The sequence below is a fragment of the Tachypleus tridentatus genome, chromosome 5 (assembly GCF_004210375.1).
Source record: "Tachypleus tridentatus isolate NWPU-2018 chromosome 5, ASM421037v1, whole genome shotgun sequence".
Lineage (NCBI taxonomy): Eukaryota > Metazoa > Arthropoda > Merostomata > Xiphosura > Limulidae > Tachypleus > Tachypleus tridentatus.
Window position 1 is genome coordinate 37,395,538 of NC_134829.1, and position 12,042 is coordinate 37,407,579.

At 36.3% G+C, this 12,042-nt stretch overlaps 1 protein-coding gene across 1 annotated transcript in view; it reads right to left on the bottom strand.

Moving 5' to 3' along the window:
- LOC143250332 (T-box transcription factor TBX20-like) overlaps positions 1-12,042 on the bottom strand; it is a 48,846-nt gene that overhangs the window by 18,534 nt on the left and 18,270 nt on the right. The gene's annotated exons all lie outside the window — the stretch shown is intronic.

The window sequence follows — 12,042 nt, forward strand, 5'->3', positions numbered from 1 at the left end:
GCAGTATTTTAACAATGCCATGTTATTTAACTACAACGAATATACACAGGCAATATTTTAACAATACAGTTATTATCAAATTATTTAAATAGAGAAAAAATTGGCAATGCTTTAATAATGTACTTAATTATAAATAAAACAAACTGACGATAATTTAATCATGTAGAAACAATAAAAATAATTTTTCGTACTTAGGCAGTAAATTAATGTATTCAATAGGCATTAAACCGTATAGGAAATACTCGAGTGTAACCAAACCGTACGTAACAAGTTAACACTTTTCTCACTCATTGGTAAGCTGTATGATTTATGACGCTAAAACTGGAGTTCGATCCCTGCGGTGGGCGTAGCTTTGTACATAATAGCAAAACGAAAGAACGAACGAACTGTAAGTCCATCAAAATCAAAGCCCGTGACAACCATTCGATTACATCAGCAAGCACAGAAGTGCTTTAATCTCGTGAGACTATTTCGTGTTTGATTTGAATTTTGCGCAAAGCTGCACGAGGGCCATCTGTGCTAGCTGTCCCTAATTTAGCAGTGTAAGACTAGAGAGAAGGCACCTAAGTCATCACCACCCACTGCCAACTCTGTTACCGAAAATTACTTCGTAAACCTTGAAGCGAAATACCTACATAAAAATATATTATATGAAAAAGGTAAAACCGTGTTGTTTCTTTTAGTTTCGCTATTGTTTTTTTTTTTAAATTATTTTGCTTGGAGGACGATCCACACCATGGGGTTATCTCAGTCTTTCCAATTAATGTTGGGAAGTTAATAGGCGGAAGACTACGCCAAACTATACCGCGTCCTAAAGCCTATATATGACATAAACACGCAAAGTTTGTGATAAAGGACGCGCGTCTGTATCTCATGATCCTCAGATCGGCCTCCCTTAAACAAATTACGTATGTACATGCGTGCGGCGAACGTGTAAATGACTTCCTGACTGACTCTCGCATCAGATGCTTGTAAAGATTCTTCGCCCAGTCCTTTACCGAAGACATGAATAAAATAATAGGTCGAATTATAAAAGTATATATATATATATATCACGGTTTCGTTGAAGCGTGTGATAATCTGCAAGTTTACTAGTTGTTGTTTTTTTTCTGGGGGAGGTTGTGTTTTTTTTCGTATTAAGATAAAAGAATGAAAGAAACTGTCCCAGGTATATGTTCTCACGCAACGACTCCTAATGTTACTAATTCATTTAAAACTCTTTCCCTGTTAATGTTGTACTTACATATGCATGAATGAGTTTGGCCTTATACAACTACATAATGCACACGTTGGTGTACACAGACAATAAGATTAAGTACTCGAGTATTCTAACGGTCAAATAAGTATGGTTTGTATGTGTGTATATATATATATATCTATGTTTAATTTAATTTTATGAATGTATTAACTTTTCTGCTACACGTTCAAGATGTGGTTATTACACCTATTCCTTAATAGATTTAACTTGGCATTTAAGGCCCAGCATGGCCAGGTGGGTTAAGACGTTCGACTCGTAATTTGAGGGTCGCAGGTTCGAATCCCGGTCGCACCAAAACATGCTCGCCCTTTCAGCCGTGGAGGCGTTATAATGTGACTGTCAATCCCACTATTCTATGGTAAAAGAGTAGCCCAAGAGTTGACGGTGAGTGGTGACGACTAGCTGCCTTCCGTCTTGTCTTACACTGCTAAATTAGGGACGGCTAGTTAAGATATTCCTTGTGTATCTCTGCGCAAAATTCAAAACAAACAAACATATCTATATTATGTCACTTCATGATGCACAAACAAATGTACTAAGTGGAAGTTTATATTCATCAAGAGATCAAGGGTCAGGGGTTAAACGACAACCTTATTATTTCAGCTACTGGTATACCAAATAAATAACCTTTTCTACTTGAATTCATAGGTGGATGATACGTTTCATCATTTTACATATAAAAAGTAGGATAACATCCGGAATCCTTTACGTGATGATAAAACTTAAGCCAATTAACTCAGCTTATTAAAAAAAAAACATGGAAATTGTGATATTGCGTGATATCCGTTCTCTAGCTTGTACAAGCTTATAAGGTGCCCAGCTTCTAACAAAAGATTTTGTTCTCTCCGAAACTAATTGTGATTTCAAGGGCTTTACATACTGTGATGTGCTGGCGTTGAACTTATATTCTTTTGTTTGTGGGCTTTTAGAGGTTGTTTAGTTGGGAGATTTATTGCACTATAAGATCTAGTCTGACGTCTGGCACACTTAATAACCCACCCGTACAAACATTCAACAGTGAACCCGCCTGTAACTGCTTAAGTAAGCCCTGACCTGTTTTAGCAAATATTGATGTCATATATTTTTTCTTTCATAGAAAAATAGTTGAAAAAAGTCAAAACCGTTCCTAGAAAATCACTTAGCAAAAATAAAAAAGAAAATCCAAAGAACGGATGGCAATATATGACGGTAGTAGCTTTCCGAAGAGGGGTGGCTTTTTCATAAACTAACAGAAAAAAAGATTTCACAATAAAGATTTGTTGTTTATCAGAAACGTTAGCAGGTAAATGACTCTCGTGAAAATTTCCCGCTCCTGAGTCCTTAACCCGTTAATGCCGTGCATGGTAGGATCTGCCTCCCGTGGGTGAATGCGAGTGTACCGCGTACGGATTACAAATATTCGGCGTGCGTTTGGAGCAGCCGTATTTGTCAGTGGATTAAAGTCTATAATCATTATAATACCTGTTGCTGGTTCCTTGAAGCGAGTCGTCATCAGAATGCCTGCTTCTAGTTTCTTATATTACATTATTACAATATTATATTACAATATTAGAATGCTTGCTTCTGGTTTCTTAAGAGTATGTTTATATCGTCTTTAGAATACTTGCTTCTGGTTTCTTAAAATTATGTTTATATCGTCTTTAGAATAGTTGCTTCTGGTTTCTTAAAATTATGTTTATATCGTCTTTAGAATACTTGCTTCTGGTTTCTTAAAATTATGTTTATATCGTCTTTAGAATGCTTGCTTCTGGTTTCTTAAAAGTATGTTTATGTCGTCTTTAGAATACTTGCTTCTGGTTTCTTAAAAGTATGTTTATATCGTCTTTAGAATACTTGCTTCTGGTTTCTGCAAATACGGGAACCTCACACAGACTTATAATATATGACTCTCTTTTGTTACTAACAACATTTAGAATAATCTAGAGGTCCGAAAGTTTTCCCAATCAGCTTTCGTAATTTCTTATCCTGTCGAGAACCATCGCCAATTTATTAAAATTCATTTATACGATAAGTATTTTAATTATAACTAAGTTTTACGACAAAGGTTTTTAAGCAGTATATAAGTGTTGACAACTTTAGGAGAAATTTGGGCGTCTATAGGATGGACAAAAATTTTTTTTTTTCCTTTTGTTTTCCTATAAAACGAATAGTGTGTTTTTAAAGCATACCCGTCAGTTTGGCAATCTAACATAGAACGCTATCTGTCTGTGTTTGCTTTAAAACGGTTACTTCAAAATGAAGAATAATTAGCACATTATATGAATTTTCCTAAGAGCTAAGATAACTGCTATTTTATCAGCTTTTGATAAACTAATCTTCTAGTAATTTTTAAAGCTTTTATTTCGTAGATTTAACCGTGTTTAAAGATGTAGAACCAATATTTATTTACGCTTTTATCATATTTTTTTTATTGCGCGTAACAGTTTAAATGCTTGATAATAAATAATTAATTTGGCGAAATACTAATGTTACTGAGCAAAAGAGGAATGAAAGTTCGCAGAGGAACTTATAAAGATCCACACACAGATGAAAAACAATTTAAAAAGATAACTTAATAAGTTTACAGATGGATAAATAACACGGACAAGCAAATAGATCAATAGATTTGTTCATGAAAATTTCATAAATGGAGAAAAGATTTCCTGGGAATATCCAAGGAAACAGGTCTTTACTTTCAAGCGTAACGAAACAAACGAGTAATGACACATTCACCTCTACACTTTTGTAATGAACTTAGTGTATAGAACATTTTTAGCTTATGGGAAGAAGATACTTAGTTTTTACTGCAAGTTAAACTGCTCTGGATCATAACACACGGGCCCGGCATAGTCAGGTGGGTTAAGGCGTTGTATTCGTAATCCGAGGGTTGTGGGCTCGAATCCCGCTCGCAACAAACATGCTCGCCCTTTCAGCCATGCGGGCGTTATAATGAACGGTCAATCCCACTATTCGTTGGTAAAAGAGTAGCCCAAGGTGGTTAAATGTCGGGAGTGGTGATAACTAGCTGCCTTCCCTCTAGTCTTATGTTGCTAAATTAGGGAAGGCTAAGTCAAATAGCCCTCGAGTAGTTTGGTTAGAAATTCAAAAATAACAAATAACATTACACACGATCCAACTACATTATTGATTTAGATTCCCAGACAGTAAACGAAATAAGATTCTATACCCAAATAATTAGTTAGATAGACGAATGAGTAACGGTATATGAACCTTGCTTGAACTCTATATCTAAAGCTAGGCATGAATCACATATATATTTGTGTATGTATATTTAATAGATGTAATTGTATGGATGCCATGCATGACAAAATATTTCACAATATGGGGGCTGTGCTCTATACTATCAGTACGTATGTAATGTTTAATGTACGTTGTATCTTAATTTGTGACGTGTAACAAAGTAGCGTCGTTATAGCTGGCTGGCAAAACTATGTACATACAGTCTATGCAAGATATACGAGTAAGGAATCTTTGTTTTTCCTGTTAAAACGACCTTCTTAAGTTGGGTGCAACCAACTTACCACAAGTTACGCACTTCACGTATATTCGTGGATTAAATGCTTAGGCCCCATAGAATTCAGATGCAGCTAACCAGAGGTAAGGGAACCAACCAGCAGCACCTTTTATAATAAAAGCTTTCTTTGGGTCTATGAACTAAATACTGGGATTTACTGTTACTTTTATAACTCCCCCAGAGCCAAAACTGCGGGGCATGTTCAACGGAAAAATGTATAGAAGTTGAATCTTCCTATCCGCAGCCCGACACAAATCACAACGCCACTCCCAGTTCTAATCTTCGAAAGATATTTTTACTGAAGTATTACAGAAAATTATACTGGTTATAATCAATCATTCAATATCATGCCTAGACAAACACCTCCAACTTCAATGGTAAAATGCAGTTCTTGCAAAGAATTTGAGTAATGTGATAGAGTGAATTTCTCAACCAATCAGGACGCAGAACAAACAACAAATATCGACAACACTGAACAGTGTAGTTGGTGAAAACAGAAAAACAATGTTTCTCACTTATTTCACGATATACCTGTGATATTTGAGGAATTAAAACGTTTATTCCTGCCCTGTTTATTTCTGATATGTTACGCATTTACTAAGAGGTTTAACTGTAACTTCGTATCTATGTACATAGAACAGTGGTGTCTATTGTATATCCAGGTAACTAATTCGAGATTGGTATAGAGGTTTATTGAGTCCACGGGGAGATATATACAAACTTTATTTTTTATCGGCATGGCCAAGCGTGTCAAGGCGTTCGACTCGTAATCCGAGGGTCGCGGGTTCGAATCCCGGTAGCACCAAACATGCTCGCCCTTTCAGCCGTGGGAGTGTTATAATTTTACGGTCAATCCCACTATTCGTCGGTAAAAGAGTAGCCCAAAGTTGGCGGTGGGTGGTGATGACTAGCTGTCTTCCCTCTAGTCTTACACTGCTAAATTAGGGACGGCTAGCACAGATAGCCCTCGAGTAGCTTTATGCGAAATTCAAAAACAAACAAAAGAAACAAACAATTTTCTACCACTACGCCCTCTCTTAATGGATCATCATGAAATTTGGCATAAAAGTTTGGTGCGTCTATGCGAAGATACATGAAAATTTGCGGTTTCACATTTTTTGTTTTGCAATTTTTGTTTGCTTGTTTGTTTGTTTATGCTTACAAAGAAGGTGGCAACTTTTTTTATCCTAAGATAACGTTTCATCATAACTTCCGACTTGAGAACTGGTACTCCGGCTATTAATGGAACAATATAAAATTTTTTTTCTTTGTTTGTCGTTCTGTAGAAAGCTACACAATAGACTACCTGTGCGGTGCCCATGACGGCCACCAGGGAGTAAGTAAAGACAACGACTACGTGATAATATCTGATATTATTTTACAGACGAAATTTCTCAAAATAGAACTAATGAAAATATAAACAAAGTTGAATGTAATGTTTGAAAAATGAATCTCGATTACTTATAGGTATATCTTAGGGCTTGTAACCCTAAAATACGAGGTTCGGTCTCTTGGGTGAGCATACCGCAGATAGCTGTTGTAGTTTTTTTCGTTTAAGAACAAACACGAATTAAATTTTTGATATTTAGGTGTAGAGTTTGTTTGTTTGGGAATTTCGCACAAAGCTACTCGAGGGCTATCTGTGCTAGCCGTCCCTAATTTAGCAGTGTAAGACCAGAGGGAAGGCAGCTAGTCATCACCACCCACCGCCAACTCTTGGGCTACTCTTTTACCAACGAATAGTGGGATTGACCGTAACATTATACACCCCCCACGGCTGGGAGTGCGAGCATGTTTAGCGCGACGCGGGCGCGAACCCGCGACCCTCGGATAACGAGTCGAACGCCTTACGCGCTAGGCCATGCCGGGCCTTAGGTGTAGAGAAAACTTACAATAAAATGAATGCTACTCAACGTGTTCTTAACACTTTCACAACTATTAATAATATTAACCATTCCAATGATTTTGAGGGACATAACGTTTGGTAGTCGCTGTTTTTCATATATTTCTAATTCCCAAGTTCGAAAACACACAAGTTTTTTTGGTTTGAGTAAAAGTAGCTCTTAAATTACCCACTTTTTTAAAATACTTTTCACTGTTGTTGGAATCACCTATTAATATTGAATAAACTTATATTTTTCTTTGCTACAATTAATATAAAAAAAAAAACTGATCGAAGAAGCCGGGTAAAACCACGAGTTTTTCGTGTAAAATTTATACAATTGATCGTAATTTTAATGTTATTTTTCTTTATAATATATCGTGTGTTATACGTCATTAGAAACCTTGTAACCAACAAAATCATGTATTCATACGCAATTTTATTTGTAAATAAATTTTTAAATTTCCAAAAATATATTTAAAAGACCGATAGATGTCGGTAATTCTAGGGCTAAATATTGTATAAACATGTTTGTAAATGTCATAGAGTTTTATTTTTAAGTTTAATAGTGAATGTTTGACCATTGTCATGCTTACTTTAATTGATAAATTCTTTTAAACAGGGCTGGGTCTGGTTTGTTGGTTAACGTATCAGGCTGCGGATCGAATACATTAAGATTTGAGACGTGATGCTGCCGAACACGTTTCACACTTTAAACTTTTGGCACGTCATGAAAGTTAAATTCGATCGGTTTAGTAACGGAGTCGTGTTACACCAAAAAATTTCCATATAAACAGTCCAGTGTTCAGCGTGCCGAATGGGTCAATTGTTTGTGTCCTGTTACCGACGAAAACATCGCGTTCAGCAGTCACATATAGCTTTTAAGTATCGTTGCGCAAATATCCAAAAACCTACAGATATATAAATCCATAGGGACAGAACTCACATAAATGTTTTACGATTCCCAGCTGCAATATTCATAGTGACAGCGCCTCCTTTAGTTGCTTAGAGGTAACCCCAAAGGCTTGGTTGTTGGTTGTTTTTGGAATTTCGCACAAAGCTACTCGAGGGCTATCTGTGCTAGCCGTCTCTAATTTAGCAGTGTAAGACTAGAGGGAAGGCAGCTAGTCATCACCACCCACCGCCAACTCTTGGGCTACTCTTTTACCAACGAATAGTGAGATTGACCGTCACATTATAACGCCCCCACGGCTAGGAGGGCGAGCATGTTTGGCACGACTCGGGCGCGAACCCGCGACCCTCAGATTACGGAGCGCACGCCTTAACGCGCTAGGCCATGCCAGGCCCAACCCCGAAGGATCATCATCAAAATATTCGGGGCTTAGCACCTGCTATGAGCTCAGTGCAGCTTTGCACGTAAGACTAAAGACAAAAAACAAAATCGCGTGCTGTTGTTTATCCATAAATACAAAAGGCAATGACAGAAGCAGTCCGCACGTCACAGGCAAAAATACATATCAAAATCCAGAAATAACTACGTCTGGAAAAAGCGAAATAAGTCACGTGTACGCAAGTTTCTTCCACAACATATCTCTTCAACCGTCGCATATCTCAGGAGCTCGTGGCATGAAACAGGCACTCATGCTCTTCCATGCTAAGCCGTAATAACCATGTCACCGGATGCAGAGTCTATGAATTTGTTGATCTTACAAGTTCGCATAAAATTCCATAAGACGAAAGGTCAAATGATATTTTTATCTGTCTGATGATTACTATTTGTAAACAAAATAAGATTTTATACCGAAACAAAGTAAAATATTTTGCTTATGGTACTTAAAAAAAAAAAGGTATAATTAATTATAGTTTTGAGAGTGTGTACAAGAAAAAAGTTGAAACTAGTTGTTGACTGAACCTTATCATTAGCATCAACCAGAGACATTATCCTCGGACTTCAAAGACATTTTTTTTTTCTTTTTGGATACGTAACATTGCTTACATCACAATCTCAAAGATATAAGCCAGAACAAGTCTAGCACACGGTAAGAGTTAAGTGTTATGAATATAAGACTGGTGAAAGGTTATAAGCTCGCCATCTATCAATCTCATTAAGCGATGTTACACGATATATCATTTAAACTGTTGAGACGAGTGACATCGGTGACGACTGATTTGTCAAACGTCCTGTGTTGTGCGTTAAATGACGAACACGACATGACTTTCGTCACTTACGACAGTTTTAAAACATGAAATCGAACCTTTCGATGACAAACCAGACGAAGAAATAAATTATACAAGAAGCTGGGATCTCTCTGGAAAGGGCAGGCGGGTCTTTATGTATTACCTAATTACGAATCAAGATTTAGGGCTACCAAGGTTATATGTACACAAAAGCCTGGAGGTAATATCAGAACATTAACGTAAATCAATACTGGTTGTCACGTACAGCACTACAGATGGTAGTCACAGTCGTTACATAGACCTATAAAGTATCTCTTTAGATTTCTCGAACAGGTCAAAGGTTATCAATCTGTTGGAGTTAGAATATAACAGTTGCGATAAGATCTGAAGTTGTGTAAAATAATTATTATCTTAGATACGACCCTACAGGAAATGATTCATGTGAAAAGCCTTTCGAAAGTCAAACTCCTTAAAGGGGCTTGTTTTGATTGATCCCTATCCTCCATTAGGACCACAAATTCACCCTTCTTGTCACGAGCCAAGAAATAAAACATTTGTTGGTATGAAATAACATTTTAATTGTTTTAGAAAATTGAAACAATCACCTAAACAATAATAGAAAAATGCTCGAAACGTTCGATAGCACAACGTAGAACAAGTGTTTGTTTATTGTTTGTGAATTAAATATGTTTACATTGGGCTCGGTGATAGATAATGTACTAATTATAACGTTTAAGTTTCAGTCATTAAAAACAAATTATCTTACAGGTGTAACAGGAAGTAGGGAAAAAAATTCAATAAATTTTAACGATGTTAATTACTAGAATGTTTTTCCCTTATTAATCAGCCTGTCACTAAAATCAGTTTTATTACGTTAACAATCAGAAGAAATCCTAGAAATCGTTAACATCAAGTAAAATTTTATTGTTTTAGTAATTAAATATGCGGACCGTTTGTTTATTTTATCTCGAAAATAGGGCACCTGCGCTGCATCCACTGATTGGATCGAACCCCGAATTCTGTTATTATAAAATATTTAATCTTACCGGTAAACCAAGAGAGACAGTAATGTAGATATTGTTTGGGTAATATATGTAATATATTATGCTTTTCAGCTGATTTTGTTAAGTATTTACAGCTAATTAATCACAACCATTTCAAAAGGCTGAAACGCTAGCAAGTAAAAATCTTATTTGCACGTTAGGGTTACGGTATACAGCGATGCTTCAAATAAGCTAACTCTGCATCATGTTATGTTATTCTTAAGTTGCATTGATGCAACTCTATTGCAGAATACATACCAACAACATACTCCACACAGAATACATTTTTCTACTAGGTACGCACCCTGTATCATACTGTTTCAGTTCTTACAATTTCTATCTTCTTTTAATCAAATGGAAAGTTTCCGAGCAGAAACACGAAACTTTTATATTTGTTTGTTCCATAGGTGTCGTTTCATAACTGAAACTGTGCAACAGACGACTGCACGAGTACAGTCAGGTCGCTTTTAAAGATACAAGTCAGTGAATTTCTACAAACTATAAAAACCAGCATCAATAGTTCCAATTACAAAAATTATATACATCAAATTAGCAATTTACCAACAATAAGAGATAGAATAACGGAAATATCACTTAAATATTATCTAAAAGCAGAAAATAGAAACAAACTAACGGCATCACTACACAAATTATCCAGTGCACCAACAAAATACATTTCACCTTACAACGTATTTCAAGAATCACAAATTACTCAACAAAGAATGTAAATAAATAAACCCATGTCATTAACATGTATTCCTTTTTTTTCAGATACCGGGCACACGACAGGCAAAACTTTCGGCGCCTGTCCTGTGAAAGTGGGTTTTCTCGGGGCACTCCCGTTTCCCCCCACAGCAAAACAACTTAGGCATTGGATTTATAGATCCCAGGCAACTTTATTGCCAGACCCTGAATCGCGCCGTTTGATTTGATTTGAATTCTATTCATGTTGACATTTGCTTGACTTCTTCCTTTCGGGACAGGTCTCGGCCTTTCTTTCCGGTGCTGCCTTTGCCTCCACCCAAGACAACATTTAGAAAGACATCCTCCACCCAAAGAGTTAAAAAAAATAATAATAATTAATTTAAAAAAAAACCAACTTATTCCCAATAACAATTCACGAAAGGGGACGAAGAGGAACCACAACGTTCCTGAACACCCCAGTTGCAGAGAGAACTCTTCTGATTTCTCTTTCTCTAAACTAAACTCCTGCCACGTTAGTTTGAGTTTGAGTTTCCAATTACAAAAAAGTCTATTCTGCCAAAAAAATTATTGAGCAATCGGGTTGCTAGACATGTAAAAGCGTAAAGGTTTGAGAGTAAAGCCTGTTAAGCAAGGAGAACAAAATCACGCACAGTTTTACTGGTGTCTGTTGGTTAGTTTTACTTGACAATGAATGACAAAAACCTACCTTGAATTTCTACACATTCAGTCAACCTTATAACTTAGCTCATTAAACCATTATAAACTTAATAATTAAAATATTGTAAATTTAATTTTTGCCAGATTTTGTAAGTTTAAAAATTACACTTTTCCACCAGGTGTTGCTCATGCATGTTTTCCTAGTTAAGGCATGCAATACTTATAACCATCGTGAGTGACAGAAACAGGTATCTCACTTACAATCGACAAAGTTTTGTGGTTACAAGTGTGAATACTTCTTTCTGACAACGGGAAACGTGCAAGAACTGGTTGATTATTTGGAATTAAGCACAAAGCTAATCAATGGGCTAACTGTGCTCTAGCCATCACGGGTATCGAAATCCGATTTTTAGCGATACGAGTCCGCAGGCATACTTCTGCACCACAAGACCTGGATCAAGATTATTTTAGTTGATGAATCTGTTGAAACTTGAATTAAAATCTGTTACAGGTTAGTGGGAAAAATTACCGACTAAAACATCTCTGCTGCACAGAGTTATGTTAAATTACACTGTTAAATTAGAGACGGATAGCACAGATGACCCTCGTGTAGCTTTGCGCAAAATTCAAAACAAACAAATTTCTCTTCTACCCCAGAAATTAAATGTAATCATTTTTCAAATAGTTTGTAGTGCATGAATCAACACTTTAATCAGTAAAAGAAATTCACATTCCAAGCAACAATGATGAGAGATGTAACTTTAAGTACTGTATATGCTATTAGAAATCAAATATGTTTTCTGCCAAAAAGATCCATTAACAGCCCATCTGTCACTTTTAAAAC